This window comes from Sciurus carolinensis, unplaced genomic scaffold, assembly GCF_902686445.1.
Source record: "Sciurus carolinensis unplaced genomic scaffold, mSciCar1.2, whole genome shotgun sequence".
In the NCBI taxonomy this organism is placed as follows: domain Eukaryota; kingdom Metazoa; phylum Chordata; class Mammalia; order Rodentia; family Sciuridae; genus Sciurus; species Sciurus carolinensis.
Window position 1 is genome coordinate 578,272 of NW_025920183.1, and position 19,454 is coordinate 597,725.

Sequence of the window (19,454 nt, forward strand, 5' to 3'; positions counted from 1 at the left end):
TGGGATTGATTGCACCAGAACTAGAGTCTGTGTCTTTCATTCTCCATCCATCGCCGACGCTGTCTCCCCACGCCCCGTTTACCAGTGTGGAACCCATGGACTCCTGCTAGGGCTGGACCCCGGCAGGGTTCCAAGACCACTTCCAGGTTCAATGATTTGCTAGAACACAGAGGACTCAAAATATAGTCACCCTCATTGCTATGATTTATTATACTGAAAAACACAATCCAAAATCAGCAAAGGAAAAAGTCATAGGGGATGAAGCTCAGAGGAAACCAGCTGCAGGCTTCCAGAGTCTTCTCCCAGCAGAATCACACAAGAAGGCTTAATTCCTCCAGCAATGAGTTACAGCAACATATGTGAGATGTTGCCAACCAGAAAAGATCATTAGAGACTTAGTGTCCTGGATTCTGATTCGGACCTGGGATCACAGGAGTGCACCACTGCAACTGGCTATTTAATTTGCTTTTTAAAGCTGTATTCCTAATGCGTTTTGTGTTCAACCACAGACAAAACTTCAATACTATCACATTGTATTAATAATCCTATTAATAGTCTTTCATTTGCTTACCTACCAAAATATTTTGAATTGTAATTGCTTCTGGCTTAGGTTGAGTATTCTTTCTAATTTTGTATCTTGTGAAGATTAGTGAGGGCTCCAGAGCCAATTCAAATATTGGTACTATATAATAGTAACAACATCTTGAGCAAATTAGCTTAAATTCTGTGTGCCTCAATTCCCTTATCTGTAAAAACTTGGAATAGTATTTGTATCTATTTCAGCATTATACAATTAAACAAATTATATAAAACATGGTGTGTGGCACATTTTAATTATATAATAAATATTATTATTATTAATAATATAAACTATTGACAATAATGTTAGGATCAAGGGCAAAGTGCTATTGTACTCCTCTCAGAGACAACCCCAGTCAAATATTTTGACACTATCAACTTAATCAAATCTTTAATCAGTTTATAATTAAAGTCATTATAAAAACCTTCAAGATAATAAGTTAAATATTCAAAATTATCAATTTTTAGTTATGTTAAGAAATTATAATCTCTAAACTTAACCATTTACCATTTCTCAAATACTGGTGTGAAGAAAAGTCAAGATAGGCTACATTGGTTTAAAACATGTATCTCAGCTGGGCACAGTCACCCACATCTGTAATCTCAGTGACTTGGGAGGAAGAGGAGGGAACCCTCACAAACTCGATCTATGAAGCCAATATCACCCTGATACCTAAACCATACAGAGACACATCGAGGAAAGAAAATTTCAGACCAATATCCTTAATGAACATCAACGCAAAAATTCTCAACAAAATTTTAGCAAATCGCATACAAATATGTATTAAAAAGATAGTGCACCACGATCAAGTGGGTTTTATCCCAGGGATGCAAGGTTGGTTCAACATTCGGAAATCAATAAATGTCAATCACCATATCAACAGACTTAAAGTTAAGAATCACATGATTATTTCAATAGATGCAGAAAAAGCATTCGATAAAATACAGCATCCCTTCATGCTCAAAACACTAGAAAAAATTGGGGTAGTGGGAACATTCCTAAACATTATAAAGGCAATCTACGCTAAGCCCATGGCTAATATCATTCTAAATGGTGAAAAACAAAGCGTTCCCCCTAAAAACTGGAACAAGGCAGGGATGCCCTCTTTCACCGCTTCTATTCAACATTGTCCTTGAGACTCTAGCCAGAGCAATCAGACAAACCAAAGAAATTAAAGGGATACGAATAGGAAAAGAAGAACTCAAACTATCCCTGTTCGCTGATGACATGATTATATATTTAGAGGAACCTGGAAATTCCACCAGAAAACTTTTAGAACTCATAAGTGAATTCAGTAAAGTAGCAGGTTACAAGATCAATGCTCATAAATCCAATGCATTTTTATACATAAGTGATGAATCTTCAGAAAGAGAAATTAGGAAAACTACCCCATTCACAATAGCATCGAAAAAAATAAAATACTTGGGAATCAATCTCACAAAAGAGGTGAAAGACCTCTACAATGAGAACTACAGAACACTAAAGAAAGAAATTAAAGAGCACCTTAGAAGATGGAAAGATCTCCCATGTTCCTGGATAGGCAGAATTAATATTGTCAAAATGGCTATACTACCTAAAGTGCTATACAGATTCAATGCAATTCCAATTAAAATCCCAATGATGTACCTTGCAGAAATAGAGCAAGAAATTATGAAATTCATCTGGAAAAATAAAAAACCTAGAATAGCTAAAGCAATCCTAAGTAGGAAGAACAAAGCAGGGGGTATTGCAATACCAGATCTTCAACTCTACTACAAAGCAATAGTAACAAAAATGGCATGGTATTGGTACCAAAATAGACAGGTAGATCAAAGGTACAGAATAGAGGACATGGACACAAACCCAAATAAATACAATTTTCTCATATTAGACAAAGGTTCCAAAAATATGCAATGGAGAAAGGATAGCCTCTTCAACAAATGGTGCTGGGAAAACTGGAAAACCATATGCAATAGAATGAAATTAAACCCCTATCTATCACCCTACACAAAACTCAACTCAAAATGGATCAAGGACCTTGGAATCAGACCAGAGACCCTGCATCTTATAGAAGAAAAAGTAGGTACAAATCTTCAACTTGTTGGCTTAGGATCAGACTTCCTTAACAGGACTCCCATAGCACAATAAAAGCAAGAATCAACAACTGGGATAGATTCAAACTAAAAAGCTTTCTCTCAGCAAAGGAAACTATCAGAAATGTGAAGAGAGAGCCTACAGAGTGGGGGAATATTTTTGCCAACCATACCTCAGATAGAGCGCTAAATTCCAGAATCTATAAAGAACTCAAAAAACTCTACACCAAGAATACAAATAATCCAATCAACAAATGGGCTAAGGAAATGAACAGACACTTCACAGAAGAAGATGTACAAGTAATCAACAGATATATGAAAAAATGTTCAACATCCCTAGTAATAAGGGAAATGCAAATCAAAACTACCCTAAGATTTCATCTCACCCCAATTAGAATGGCGATTATCAAGAATACAAGCAACAATAGGTGTTGGCGAGGATGTGGTGAAAAAGGAACACTCATACATTGCTGGTGGAGTTGCAAATTAGTGCAGCCACTCTGGAAAGCAGTGTGGAGATTCCTCAGAAAGCTTGGAATGGAAACACCATTTGACCCAGCTATCCCACTCCTTGGCCTATACCCAAAGGACTTCAAATCAGCATACTATAGAGATACAGCCACATCAATGTTCATTGCTGCTCAATTCACCATAGCCAGATTGTGGAACCAACCTAGATGCACTTCAGTTGATGAATGGATAAAGAAACTGTGGCATATTTATACAATGGAATATTACTCTGCAATGAAGAATGATAAAATTTTGGCATTTGTAGGCAAATGGTCGAAATTGGAGAATATCATGGTAAGTGAGATAAGCCAATCTCAAAAAACTAAAGGACGAATGATCTCGCTGATAAGCGGATGAGGACATATAATGGGGGTGGGAGGGGTTAGCATTAGGTTTAGGGTTAGGTTTAGAGTTAGACTAAGGAGAGCGGTAAGAATGAAGGAAAGAAGGACTGTATAAAGGGAAAAGGGTGGGAGGGGTGGGGGGGAAGGGAAAAAATAAACATCATTACCCTATGTAAACGTAAAAAAATAAATAAAAAGAAAAAAAGACAATATTGACTGTTCAAGAAATTCCTTTATCAGAATGTTGGCAGAATAGAAGATAAATACATTACTGTGCTTATTTCTAAGTATTGCCTCAAAAATAGCAATAATATGAAAATGAAATGGTAATCAGCTAGGTGCAGTGGTGCAGGCCTGAAATCCCAGTGGATCCAGAGGGAGAGGCAGGAGGATTGGGAGTTCACAGCCAGGCTCAGCAAAATTGAGACACTAAGCTACTCAGTGAGACACTGTCTCTAAATAAAATATAAAATAGGTTTGGGGATGTGGCTCAGTGGTTGAGTGTCCCTGAGTTCAATCCCCAGTACCCGCCCCCCCAAAAAAATAATAACCAAAATACAATGGGAAAAAAGAAGCATTTTAGACCCTTCTTCTTTTATTAATAAGGAAAATCAAAGATATACTAATTAAAAAGTCTACTGAAGTACAAATATGTATAGCACTTGTCATCTGCAATCAGAAGAACTAAAATTCAGAGGTAAAATGTAACATCTGGAATATTAACTTTAGTGATAGTAGGAAGTATCAAAATATATTTCATTGCCAAACTTGAAAAACTCATAACTGACCTCTAAAATTAAAATGAATGACAAAGATAAATCGGTGATTGGTGTATATGTCTAGGGCATGTGAAATTTATCCTTATTAATATATTAATTATTAATATATGACTTATTAATATAGTCATGTTCCTAAACCAAGGAATGAAGCTTTACATCCAAACAAATGGCTGTTACACAGCTTCTAACAAGCCCACATTTTCAGTTCATGACATCTATGACAGTCTTTGAACCTCATACCCCTCATCCATTCTAACTTCACCTTAGAGGAGTCAGGGAACCACAGGGTCTCCTCTTAGGAGCACAGCAGCACAAGTGTTCAGATCTCTGCAGCAAGCTAACTTTGGGACTTTGGGCAAGTTTTTAAATTCCTCTAAGTCTATCTCCTCACTTATAAAATAGAAATGATACCTCATAGGCATTTTGAGAGGATGAATTAGAATAGATTGTATGACATATAAAATAAATTTAGTTTAAACTATATTAAAGTTACAGTTCTGTAGCATTAAGCACAGTCACACTGTTGTGCATCCATTACCATGGGTGTGTTGGAAGTACTCAAGACTGTGTGCACAGAAACTGCACAGTGAATGACTGCTAAAATAATGCTAATTAGTGTCATCCTATTCCATCTTGGATCAGTGTAAATTATTTAACCCTAAATAGAAACCAAATCATAGTTATTTCCACTGAACTACTCCTGTTCTGAGAAAATCTGGTTTCAATTGTTAAGCTATAAACTACATTTCCAGCTTTCAAATTCTTCATTTAAGTGAGTGAAATAAACATAAAAACATTAGAAGTCAACATATTGAGCTTACAAATGCTTATCACTGTTCTAAGAATGTTACAGGTATAATCCTTCTAAGAGGTATATACAGCAACATTCACATTTTATAGCTGAGTACAAAGAGATTAGGAAATTTACCCAAAGTCACCAGTTGATAAGTGGCAAGTCCCAGAACTGCATTCAAACAACTGAGTTCTGTGCTCGTAAACATTCTGCCATACTGCCTCTAGGCATACACCACCCACGTGATTATGAAAGGATGCCAGTTGTTAAGGTTGACAAAGATTTTAAGTTTTTTAGAAGCTTTAATATTCATTATTTCATCATCCTAGAGACAATGAAAACCAATTACTCCCACTTTACAGATGAAAAAAATTAAGTAATTTGCTCAAGGTCAACAGAAACATATAGGAGAGACCTGGATCTTAGCTGTGTGTAATAGCTCTGTGATTCTCTAATTTCCTTCAGTCAATTATGATAGAGATAAACAAATAACATCTCTTGCAAGATGCAAAGAAGTATATGGAAAGCACCTAGCATAGAGTTTTGTGTAGAAAGTGTTCAACAAATATTATTCCCCCTTTTCTCTTATTTAAGAGGGTTTTGAGGGTTTTATTAAGCTATTTTCTTAATAATTCTAAGCTATCATCTTTCCACTTGCTTTCTTGTACAATTGTAAACTAGAGTTTTCAAAGGTTACATGACATGAGAGTTTTTAACGAATTAGATGCAAAAGTAGGTTTGAGAATCCAGATGTCTTTTTTTTTAAGGTAGACATTAAAGAAATTTGCAAAAATGTAATGTCACTCTGCTCACTAAAGAGAATATCAATAGGCAACTCTTCACTATTTTTTGTTTTAGCAAACAGTTATTTTTCATAAAGATAAAAATAAATATAATAAATTTGTTATTGCTATTTTTAATGAGTTAAAGAACTTTAAAATTTCTCCACTTTGATTTCTGAAATCATAAAATTTGATTGATATAATACAAAGGCTCTGTGAGAGGTTGAAACAATTTATATATATATGTATATATATATATATATATATAATTTAGGTATAACTTATATGTAGTAAAATACAAACATTTTTAAGACATACCCAATTTTTCTTATCCCAGAAATGCAAGGTTGATTTAAGTATAAAACATATTAACACGAAGAGATAGAAATAAGGCCATATACATATGTACACACCTCTATTTGAAAAAGCAGAATTAATAAAAGTGGTTACCAATAGCAGGTGGAAAAAGCAAAGGGACAGAGGTTTCAGAGATATGTGAGCATATTACTGATTTTAAGTTAACCACAAACTTAACTCAATTAATATAATTCATCACATCAACATAGTGAAAGTATAAATTCAAATGATCATCCCAACAAATGCAGAAAACTCATTTGATAATCAATATCTAAGAAAAACTTAGCAAACTAGGACTAAAAGAGAAGCTTGTTGATCTGATGAAATGTATTTATTAAAAACTGTAAAATATATCACTTTTATTTGTGAAATTTAAATTATCCCTAGTTAAGGAACAAGGTCCAAATATCCAATATTACACCTATTCATCATTGTACTGAAGATCCTATCCAGAACAGTGAGGCAAGAAAAATCAAACATCAGATATTATGTTTGGAAAGAAAAAAAAATTGCCCATCTTCCCAGATAATATGATCACACATGTAGAATAATTCTACAAATAAATCATTAGAATATGTAAGAATTTAGCAAATAGTTTAATATAAAAACCACTATGAAAAAGTTAATCAAATTCCTATACATAATTAGAAAACAAAAAATTAAAAACATTTTTACAATACCATAAAATTATGAAAAATTTAAAAATAAATTTCATAATGTAAAGAATCTTTCAGAAAAAGATTATAAAATATTATTGTGAGGCAATAAAACCTAAATAAATGGATCAGAATACTTCTTATTGTAGTGGTATTAATTCTTCCCATATTGGTTTATAAATTCAATCCAATATTCAAAATATAACCCCAAAATCCTGAAAAAAATTTTATGGTACTAGTTACAAAATATAAAGAATAAGGCTGGCTGAGATACTCTTGTAGAAGAACAAAGTATAAGGATCTGCTCTGCCAGATATTAAAAGCTATGGTTAACTGAGAAAACATCTTGTTTACAAAGGAATATACTACAAAAGTTTAGAGGAGAGTCAAGAAACATCCTCACAAACACTTCATAGATAACAGATGGCACAGAAGATCAGTATATAGAGGGCTTTTTTTTTTTTTAAGACAAGGTCCAGCTAAATTGCCCTTCCTGGCCTTGAACTTACAAATTTCCTGCCTCAACCTTGGAAGTCACTGGGATTACATGTATTCACCAATATCCCTGGCCAAAGGTGTTCTTTTCAATAAATACTACTACAGCAACTACTTATCTGTATGGGTATAAAATGAAACTGACCCCTAATTCCAGTTAACAAAAATTGACACTAAGTGGAATAAGGTCAAAAAAGCTCAAACCATAAACAAAAGGAATTGATAAATCTTAGCATGCTAAAATAATCATCCAAGGAATGATTTTTTTTTATAAAAAGAAAAATGCCACTAAGAAGATATTGAAAACCCATATAAAACAACAAAGAAATCCAAAACAAATACGTGGAAAACTCCTGTAAATTAATGAGGAAAAAAAAGATACACAATCTAATAGAAAATGTGCAAAAGACCTGACTGGGTACTTCACAAAAATAGGAAATAAAAAAGATACTCAGTCATAAGTAACCAGAGAAATACAAATGAAAACCACAATAAAATTCCATTCACTAAATACCCTTGAGATTGAAAAAAAATAAAAGCTTTGTAACAGCAAGTGGTGGTAAAGACACAGAGCACTGGAAATTCATACACTTCATGATGGTGCAAATTGGTACAATAACTTTGGAAAACAGTTGGGAACATGCAGTACTACTAAAAATAGGCATAGTCTCTGACCCAGTAATTTCACTCCTAGATTCACAGTCCACTTAAAAAAATACAAGTAACCATATACCAGGACACATAAATGAGAATTTTATACCTACACTGTAATAGTCCAAAGTTCCAAAAATGTTCAGCTATGACAATAAGTCAATAAGTAACTTGGGGCATATTCATAAAATGGACTTCAATACAATAATGAAAATGAAACACATTCAATGGGTGAATATCACAAACATTTTAAAAAGAAGCAAAACTCAAAAGAATGCATAATAAAAAAACAATATCAATAGTGTGATGTTCAAGTAAATTTAGGAATGCATAAATAGCTGGTGAAAGTATAAAGATAAGCAAGGAAACTACCCCAACATCAGGATAATGTTTACCTATGGGGGACAGAGATGGTTGTAACTGGAAAAGGACATGAGTGGTGTCAATATTGCTAGTAATATTCTGCTTCTTACCTGGGTGGAGGTTATATCACTATTTGCCCTATAATTGTTACTGTGCATGTTTTTACACACTTTCTGAATGTGTGCATTACAACAATAAGAGGAATAAGAAAGGAAAAATCTTAATTCAAGGGATCTTCATTATCAAAATATATGTTATCCAGCTAGGTGCAATGGCACATGCCTGCAATCCTAGAGACTTGGGAGGCTGAGGCAGGAGGATCATAAGTTAGAGACCTGCCTCAGCAACTTAGCAAGACTCTCAGCAACTTGGCAGGGCTCTGTCTCAAAACAAAAAATAAAAAATAATTGTGGGTGTGGCTCAGTGGTAAAGCTCTCCTGGGTGCAATTCCCATTAGCAAAACAATTTTTGTTATCCCAGTGCCAGCAATTGTAAGGCTTAGGGAGCAAGTCATCATACTATGACAACATGTACAAATGTTCTGATCACTAAATGTTGATTACACAAACTTCTCAACTTGTTTAACAACAAGAGTTTCTCTTGCTTCTTGTAAGCATTCACAATACAAATAAATCTGCAAATTCATTCCTTCAACAAAGATTTACTCAATTCTACTATTTGCCAAATATTGTTCTCAGGGTACCAGCAAAATCCAAAATAAGCAAAAGCCCAGACGGAGAACCTGAGAACCTTCATTTCTACCTCCATTTGGCCCTTGCCCTCTACTCTCCTACCGAATTTCACACACGATGAACCAGAAAGCAGCAATCCAAAGCTCAGAGTCATTATGAAAATCACTACCGTAGGGAGTCTTCCTTGCAGAGAAATTATTGCTTGAATTCAGTTGAAAAATCATGGTTTCCTGTTTCTGAGTAGGCAGAGATCCCCTTACCAAGAACTCTCACTCAACGTACTAGTTTTAACAATGGCGTTGCTTTGGAGAGTGGCCAAAGTGGGGTCAAAAACTTTCTTTGAATGCTTTGCCTGGGATCCGGAGACAAGAGATTTGTGACTTTTCAGAAATTATATACTAGATTTTGTATGTACTGTATTTATTTCTCAGATTAAAGTTCATACATTCATGTGATTCTCAAGGTTGTTCAACCAAAAAGGATGAATAAAACCAGCTCCCAAGTTGAAGAGTCTAGCTTTGAAGGATAAATCCATATAGTTACCGATAGGTCATCTCAATTGAAACCCAGGTGTCCTGACCTCTAGGTCTGGGTTCTCAATGTTCAACATTTACTCTTAGTTCTTGGAAGGCTTCATTTAGAGTGGAGAGCTGGTGGTCCTGGTGAATAATGAAAACTGGACACAGATGAGTTGCCTTTCTTACTGGCAAAAGGTGCTCAAATCAAGCCCATGTTCTGGACACTTTCTCTTGGTCACTCTCTGCTTCAATTTCAAATTTGCTTTATGCCTTGGTTTCTCCTGAGGTCTCAGCCTCTCCTGGTTGTCTTCCTCTGCCTGGTTTTCTTGCTTCTCCTCCATTTCCTTCTCACTGTCCTCTTCACTGTCTTCCTCCAACTTGCTCTCTCTACCTGACTGACTTTCTACCTCCCCCTCCTGCTCCACCTTGGCCAACCTCTTCCTTCCTGGCTCCTCCCCGCACCGGATCTCGAGGTCTAAGCCTCGGCACCATGGATGTGCCTGGCCAGGCAGTGAGGAAGAACTTCTGCTCATGCGCCCCGGAGTGGCGGCGCCAGGAGCAGAAGCCACATTCTCTGCACCCTTCCTTGCCTGGAGCCTTGTAGGGTTCTGGCTCCTAACATGCGGTGTCGTGAGGCAGCTCCTCAAAGGCCGGGTTTGTGCTGTGCCGCTGCCTGCAAGGCCTCAGGGCCTGCGGGCTCCTCACTTCTCCTCCCCTGGCGCGGATTCCCCTCTGCAGGAATCCCCGCACGGCTGGGCAGCGCAGTCCTGGAGCATGGGGCACAGGCCCTTCTGTGTGCTCTGTCTGTGTGTGTCTTGTGGGACTTGAAGACAGAGCCTGGTGCATGCTAAGCATGTGCTCTAACCGTGAGTCGCGCCCCGGCCCTATGTCTAGCTTTTTTCTCTCAGCATGTTTGCAAGACTCATCTGTGTTGTTCTGTGCACTAGTAGTTTATTTTTTATTGCTGATAATGATCCATTGTATGAATATATGACAAAATGTTTTGTTTTTCTGTTGATGGATATTTTTATTTTGTCCAACTTTTAGCTATCAGGAATAATGCTGCCAGGAATATTCTTGTCACTCATGGGCAGTGAACTAATTTTTCTTGAGTATCTTGGGTCAGTGTATGTTATGGTTTTATAAAAATATAAAATAATATGAACTAAAAATATTATGCATGAGAGTTCCAGTTTCACCATATCTTCAGCAACAGTTGATAATGACCATTTAAATGTATTAACCATTTTGCTGAACATCCCTCTGTGGTTTTAAAATGGATTTTTGGTAGTGTTCTGAATACCACTTGGAATGTGTGTTGATCATTAGAATGTCTTTTGTGAAATGCTTATTCAAGTCTTGTGCACATTTTAACATTGAAATGTCTTTCACTTATTGATTTATAAGGTTTCTTTGTATATTCTGTATATAGATTCTGTATTAGTTGATAGCTGTTGTATTTACAGTCTTAATGATATCTTTGATAATGAGATAGATGTTCAAGATTTTAGTTAGCTCTGATTTATCAATTTTCTGCTTTGGTTTAATGCATTGTGTGAAATAACAAATCTTTACCTATCCCAAACCAATGTCAGGAAAATATTCTGTTTTCCTTTAGAAGTTTGATTGTCTTAGTTTTTGAATATAGGTGTAGAATAAACCTAAATAGCAAATTTCTGTGTATAGCTTGAGTTAAGTATAAAGATTTATTATTTTCTGTGCTTGTCTCATTTCCACAATTTTAAAAAAGATGATCTTCCCCTATGTAATTGCAGAGGTAATTTTAGATGTAAACATAGAGTAATTCCCTTCTTTACTGTGCTTTTTATTTCCACAAAACACCTACTCAAAGGGAAAAGCACAGTAGCAACAGAATATTAGAGATTGAAATGGGCTGGTTATTTTGAGAAAATGATTTGTGTCTTTTTCTTGAAGCAAGCTCATTCTAAAACAGCAGAAAAAGACCAAATCACATTTAGACACAAGCAAGTAAACAAGCTCAACACCTAGAGAGGTGTGGTCACTGCATCATATTAGGCGAAGTGAAATCAAAAGAGAACTTTTAGTTTGGGGAGTCAGTCTTGTAAAGTTCCTACATTTTGAATCAAACTTTTTGTAGTTTTAAGTCTCATTGCTGTCACTAAATGACTGACTGCCTGCCTCTGGGTTAGTCAAGGATTTTCATGGATCTAGATTTCTTCACCTGGCTAAACCCTGGCTTTTAGAGTCTGAGGTAAAAAAGTACTACATGAGCCTTATTGGTTTGCTTCTAAATGTGATCTAATATTTTTTTCTCTTGCAGTATTTAATATTCTATTGTTATTCCTAAGTTGACCATTTTGATGATGGTGTGTCTTGGAGAGTTCTTTTGTCATCTTGTCTATTGTCTATTGTCTATTGTCTTCTGAATATGAATGTCCATCTCATTCATAAGGTTTGAAAATGTTTCTGCTGTTGTTTCACTGAAAAGGTTCTTCATGCCATTAATATATATCTCCATGTCTTCTTTAAGTCCAGTGGCTCTTAAGTTTGGTCTCTTACTTTTGTTCAAGAATTCTTGTGTTTTCTGATTAGGGTCTTTTATATCTTATTTTTCATTGTTGTTTATGGAGGATTCCAGTTCATATGTATTTTGTCTTTGAGGCCTGAAATTCAGTTTTCTGTGTAATCTAATCTTGGTGATACTGTCAAATGAATTATTTGGTTTATTATGCCTTACATTCTGATTGTTTTTAAAGAAAATTCTGTCTCTATTTTCTTTGTTAAATTTTATTGGTTCTCCTCAGTTATACATGATAGTAGAATTGCATTCTGATAAAATTATATAAACATAGGATGTATCTTATTCTATTAGGACCCCATTCTTCTTTATGGGTACAATGGTGGGGTTCACTTAGGTATTTTCATAAGTGTACATGGGAAAATTATGTTATATTTATTCTATTCTTTTTCCTATTTTTATCCCCACTTCCTTTTATTTCCCCTTTGTCTACTTTGTCTCTTTATTCAAATATTTTCACATTTCCCATGTTTTCTCTCTTAGTTTGTTTCTTAGATTGTTTCATAGATCTTCTTTTAGTTCATTGATCATTTTAGCCACCAATTTTCTGAATTCGTTATCCAGCATTTCCTCTGTTGTAGTGGGTCACTGGATGAAATTCTATGGACAGTTGAAGATATTTCATTTGGATCCTCTTCCTCAGTATACTGAGCTGCTGGGATTACAGGTGTTGTTGAGAGCAGGGTGGTATCTGTGCTGCTAACTGTCTCAAGGACAAACAGGACTGCTGGGCCCCTGTGCTTACCAAGGTTGTTAAGAGATATTTGTCCGAGGAATGTGCAGTTGCCTGGAGACCTTATCCATCAAGGACGAGAGCAGGGCCTAGCCCCGACTCAGCTCCTGAATAGTTCACCCCTTCCCTCCTCCCTTCTTCCTCTAGGACCGTCCAGTTCTGGCCGGACCCAATGAAAATCAAATAGATTGACCGGACCCAACCAGGGGAGGTTTAGCTGTTCGAATGTTAGCCAATTAGAAGAACACTGTAAAACTGCTTGCTTTTCCTTATAAAAACCCTGCTGATGAGGGCTCGGGGCCTCTCCTAGCGTCATTGATTAAGGACGCAGAGGACCGGGTTCGAACTCGCTAATAAATGACTCTTTGCTGCTTGCATTGATCGTGGTCTCTGGTGGTCCTTGTGGGGTCTCAAGCCTTTGGGCACAACATATGGGGGCTCGTCTGGGATCCCCAAGCCCACCCAGACACCTGATCATAGAGTCATAAGTGACATCTTCCACCGGTGAGTAAGGCATTGCCGTGTGTTTTCTGGTCTGAATTGCCTGCAGGCTCTGGTTCTGGGCTGGCACAGTCCTGGCAGACGCGATATAGGACCCCAGCAGGGTCTCGGGAGACATCCCCTCGACCCATCTGGTGACATTTGTCACATCTGAGCAGCGGGTGCTGCATTCTGGCGATTCGTCGCATCTGGTGACATTATTGTCACATCTGAGCAGCGGGTGCTGCATTCTGGCGATTCGTCGCATCTGGTGACATTATTGTCACATCTGAGCAGCGGGTGCTGCATTCTGGCGATTCGTCGCATCTGGTGACATTATTGTCACATCTGAGCAGTGGGTGCTGCATTCTGGCGATTCGTCGCATCTGGTGACATTATTGTCACATCTGAGCAGTGGGTGCTGCATTCTGGCGATTCATCGCATCTGGTGACATTATTGTCACATCTGAGCAGTGGGTGCTGCATTCTGGCGATTCGTCGCATCTGGTAACATTCTTGTCACTTCTGAGCAGCTTGTGCTGCACTCTGAGCAGTTTGTGCTGCATTCTGGGTGAATTTGTCACTTCTGAGCAGCTTGTGCTGCACTCTGAGCAGTTTGTGCTGCATTCTGGGTGAATTTGTCACTTCTGAGCAGCTTGTGCTGCACTCTGAGCAGTTTGTGCTGCATTCTGGGTGAATTTGTCACTTCTGAGCAGCTTGTGCTGCACTCTGAGCAGTTTGTGCTGCATTCTGGGTGAATTTGTCACCTCTGAGCAGCTTGTGCTGCACTCTGAGCAGTTTGTGCTGCATTCTGGGTGAATTTGTCACTTCTGAGCAGCTTGTGCTGCATTCTGAGCAGTTTGTGCTGCATTCTGGGTGAATTTGTCACTTCTGAGCAGAGTCTGCACTGCTTCTGAGCAGCTTCAGTATTGCATTCGGACGACTGGCCGCATCTGGTTAACTCTTTGTCCCATTTGGGCTTTGTGTGGCACCTGGGAAACTACAAAATACCAGCTAGCCAATTTTTGATTTAGCATGCTATGTGTCTGTCTGTTTGTGTATTGTACTATATGGTCTTTACTCTTGCCTTCTATTAAATTCTTCATTGTGTTAATCCAATCTTAGGCTTAGGGATACTCATTGCAGGGTACTTTGCAGTCCTTCTCCTTGTTCCTGAGAGATTTATTTACTCCAATCCCCCTAGGCAGAGAGCTCAGCAGCTCCATTCCTCAAAAGTAGTAAGAAATAATGTTTTGTGATTTTCTGCATTCAACCCTAACCTGATTTCTCAACCAGAAAAAAAAAGGGTTAAAAAAAGTCCTGGGTGATCCTCCCTCCCCCCTGCCTGGCCTTGCTGAAGCCTGCATTGGAATGTAGGCTGCAGCAGTCTCAGCGGGAAAGGGGGGTAACCTGAAGATAAGAGAAAGAAAACAAAAGGGTGTCTGTTTTAAACTTATGGGTTGCTACACAGAACTAATTCATTTTCCAGGATTCTTGTTTTGTTTAACTAATTCATTTTCCAGGATTCTTGTTTTGTTTTGTTTTTCTTTAATGCTGTATTTTTGAGCTCATAATTTTGATCCTGCATACCTAGGTTAATGATTTTTTTGATCAGTTCTATTTTATTCAACTAGAGTTTTTGAACATCTGTTACATTGCAATGGAGATAAAGTTACAAGGCCTTATCAAAACTGAGCGCTCCTAAAATTAAAATTTAAAAATGGATCCAAATACTTTTAATTCACGTGATTTAAAGGTTCAATTCAAATTGGGTAAACTAATAAAAGTAAAATGTCTTTGAAAATAACTCATAAGTCTCTAGGTGGTCAAACTAATGGAATGTTGATGTTAAACAATGTCTAATATCAATTGTTTCTAGGACTTTTCTTCAACAGGAAAAAGACAGCAAATACTGTTCAGGACACCTGCCTGCTTTCTTGGTTTTTACAAAATAAGTAAATTAGAGTTAACATGTATGGGATTACTCAAATGTGTTTGTTGGTGACATCTGATTAATTTGCAAAATTAAAATGCTCATTGTTAAATAACATCAAGTACTCTTAACCCCTCAAATTCCATGGGGCATCATACTTAAACATTATTGGTGTTTTCATAGGTTGGTAAATTAAAAGGAGTTTAAAATTGCTTTGTGTCATTACTAAAAACAAGGTTATTAAGAGTTATGTTCTAACAGATAAAACCTCAACTTGGAGAGTGAGTGTTCCATCTGCTCCCTTACCACTTCCCCCTGCTCCCCCTCCAGTTCTGCAAAGCTCCAAGGAGCTCTTAGACTTGGATTTAGAGCTACCATCTCCCCTTTCACTGTGTTTCAGTTAGAGTTGTTTCAGAATGTGAACAGAAAGGGGTCAACAGGTAGGAAAGAGAGAATAAAAGGTTCTGGGTTTGGAAATATATTTAATAAAAAGAAAAAAAATGTTTCTGGGTAAGAAAGTGCCTGTGTGATGGAATACATGAGGGTCTAAGTAAGTGCTAAGAAAGTCTGTGTGTAAGTAAAGGGCAAGTTTCAACAAGTCTGTGTGTAACTAAGTTGGTTGTGTGTATGTGAGATAGCTAAAGCTATTTAAGATTTTTCCTAAGGTGAAATACTAATGTTCTGATATAAGCCAAAGTTTAAAATATATGGTAAAATAACAAGGATTTCTTAGAAACACTAATTTACTCTTAACTTTGTGTCTATTAAGTTTTATTTTTTTAAAACAATTAGTCTTAAAAATTGGGGTTTATACAATTATGGTTAAACAACTGTTAAGAGTATTGTACTATGTTACAGAGTCTAAATTTTTCTTTAAAAACTGAATTTAGTAAGATTAAAGTGTCAAGGTAACTGTGAAATGGTCACTCCTTGTATATTAAATGTATTCATATTTTCCAGGTATACAAGTTTTTAAAGCAGGAAATTTGTCAAGCTGCTATTCTCCAGAATAAACTTGTCTGTACTGGTAATATTAAACTTAAAGAGTAAATTTTATTGGGGATTTATTTCTATCATTTAATGTTCTATTATGGGACATATTATCAGTAAGGTATATGTAAAATTGGTTACTTATTTCACTGAGATAAAAATTTAAATGTAAATGTATATCTAAGAGTTAGTGACAGCCTGATTTGTTTAAAGGTTCATATTGTAGAAGGTAAAAGCATTTTGCTACACAAAAGAAAAGTTAAAAGCTCTCTCAGCCTTTCTTTGACTGATTCCTGTTCTGGATATAATGTTAGACTGTGTTAACTAATATTCATAGGGACTCAGAAATCAATATATGTAAACTTCTTAAAATGACATTTAAGAAAGAGTATAATGCACAATAGCAAAAATGGGACAACAATGACTGAGATTGGGGTCCCTGACTTCATGACTGGAGCATGCCTGGTGCCTGGGAGTGTTCCTGTGTAGGAGCACAAGATGCCTAACTGCTGTGGCAGTAGCCTCCTTGGGGAGGCTCTGTACAGGAGTCCTATCAGCTCTTACATTGATATCAGACACACAGCTCTTGGGCAGAAAGAAATTGTTTTGCTAGATAACCAGTGTTTCATCAGTTCCCTTCTCTAGTTCCTGCCCACCTTACAGTAACGTTGGACAGTGGACTTCTTTGAGAGCTACACAGAGTTCCTAACATTGCACTTTGCAGTTGTGGGAAAAAGTTATGTAGATGGTCTAGTCTCTGTAACTCTCCTGAAAACAAAGAATAATGCTTACATAGTCTTTAACTTAATAATAAGACATGTATAAATGTTGCTAACATAACTCTTTAGATCTGCATTTCCATCAGAGAACAGAGCTCCATCTGATCTCAGCTTAATCTTCAAAATCTGTGTTTATAAACCTTTATTTTCTAATACTCCTTTGACCCTCACTGAACTTGAAAATTTGGTCATGCTGGTCATGACAAAAGGGGCAAAAATTAGTTTTAGGATTAGAACATTTTACTTAAGACTTGTGAAGAGCCCTGCCTTATCTGAGATAAGGCTCTGCCTCACCCTGCTACATATTAGAATGACTCCAAAGTAAGCCAGACTTTAACTCATTTAAAGTTGTGCTCAAAAGTTTGATGTTTGTTGTAAAGATTACTGTGATCTCAAACAGGGTATATAATGTAGAACTCAGCCAAAATTCAAGATAACTATTATACAAGCTAAACATGTTTTTACTCTTGCTAATTTCATTTTGTAAAACTGTTGCCTGTTACTATTTTGCAGAAGTAGCTGCTTCCAGAACATGCAACCTAGGTAACTTGTGATAATAAGCCATCACCTAACAGATGTGGTAACAAATACCAGAACAGATAGTAGTAACTTCCAGTACTAATGCAGACTCCAGTTAGATAAAAGGGTAAATAACTGCAAAGTTATGGACATTGAATTTAAAGCCCAGTACTCTTACTTTATGACTGGTGAAACTGGCTTGCTGGATGATTAAGATCAAACTTAGAGATTGGAATTAAATACAGAAGGCAAGATAGGCCAGTATTTGGATCTTTTGTCCTCAGTCAGCCTGAACCCACGAACAAGAGAACTTCTCTAAGGAGCTTTGCAACTCTGTGTCACACAACCTCCTGATCAAGGAGATTGTTGAGACTAGAGGATGAAAATCGCTCAGTGCATCTGCTGCAGAGGAGGGTCATGGAAAAAAGGGAGACACCCCTAATGCTTTCAAGGAAAGCCACCTCATCGACAAGACCCTGCCTAACCAATGGCACTAATGGAGCTAAGAAGTTGCTCTTAAGTTCTCTATGAGTGACCCCTGTGGAAACTCAGCTGACTCTTTAATAAGACAGGAACCAGGTCAATTTGACCAGCTTGGTCTTGGACACCCAGCAAAACAGTTAAAACCAAAATATAACCATTCTTGGGCACTTAAGAGAAATAACAGTTAAATGTAACTTAAGATGTACACTTGTGTTAATCCACTAGAATAAAAACTGGAAGCTACAAATGAAAGAAAGATTCTTCAGCAAATGTGCCTGATAACTATCAAGAGAAACTGCCAGAGTCAGAAGTTTTTAGTCAGTTTAAGGCCTACAGACCTTCCTAAGCTATACAGGTAGACTTGATCTATGTTTGCTCATATGATTACCTAGCCCTAAGTAACAGAAGTATAGAGCTCTCTACTAAACACAGGTTATACCAATAAAGGGATATTTTACAAAAATCAGATGACATTAAGTAGCTTAACTATATTTTTGGGATATCTATGACATTAAAAGTTACATGTTGTGTTACATTCCTGATAACCTGGACAATGTTAAAGTTCTCAAATAAAGGCCTTGTCCTTTCCAGCCTTTGCTAGGTCTAGTTATGGGAACAATTTCTCAGTTCTTCCACCTCCTGGTGAGAGATTGACTTCTGTCATTTTCATGATACTCAGTGGCATGTTCCAGATGCTGCAACATTTACTTTGTACTAATTTCATTTCAGTACTCATGTCTTTTTGTTCTTCTATCATAGAAGCACCCACCCCCAGATGAGTTTACAGCCTGCTCTTCCCCAACCTGACTTCTACCTTGGATCCCTCAGTTGACCCGATTTTAAAAAGGGAACTCCAAACTGCTTGCCCCATGCTGCCCACTTCCAGCTCGAAGAAGTCAGATTGGTCATCGCCCATTTTCCCTACAGCAGTGAAGGAGTTCCTAGTATTAGAGGGGTAAATGAAGTCAGAATAAGGACAGGTAGTTAGTGTAGAAATAGGGAATCGGGTCAATTTGAGGAAATGAAGCCATGAAGTCATCTGCCTTTGGAAGTTGGAGACTGCCCCTGGAAGAATAAAATGTCAAGGATCTCCGGAGCTCATTAATTACCAAATTTACCTGACTTTAAAGACTGTAAGCAAGGAGGTCTATGTGCAGCTCTGGGAAAAAAATGTTGGTTTTATGCTAATCATTCTGGAGAAGTGAGGGAATCCATGGCAAAAGTCAGAGAAGGACTAACAAACAGAAAGAAGAATGGGAAGCTAGTCAGAACTGGTTTGAATCCTGGTTCAATTTTTCCCCTTGGTTAACTACTCTGGTGTCCACTACAGTGGGACCCCTAATATTGTTGTTACTAGCTTTAACTATAGGACCTTGTATCATCAA

The 19,454-nt window shown here is 37.0% G+C and overlaps 2 pseudogenes; one reads left to right on the forward strand and one right to left on the reverse strand.

The window, feature by feature from the left end:
- The window catches only part of LOC124974847 (probable RNA-binding protein 19), a 470,746-nt pseudogene that overhangs the window by 327,388 nt on the left and 123,904 nt on the right, over nt 1–19,454 (forward strand).
- Nucleotides 9,671–10,438, reverse strand: LOC124974843 (tripartite motif-containing protein 44-like; annotated as a pseudogene).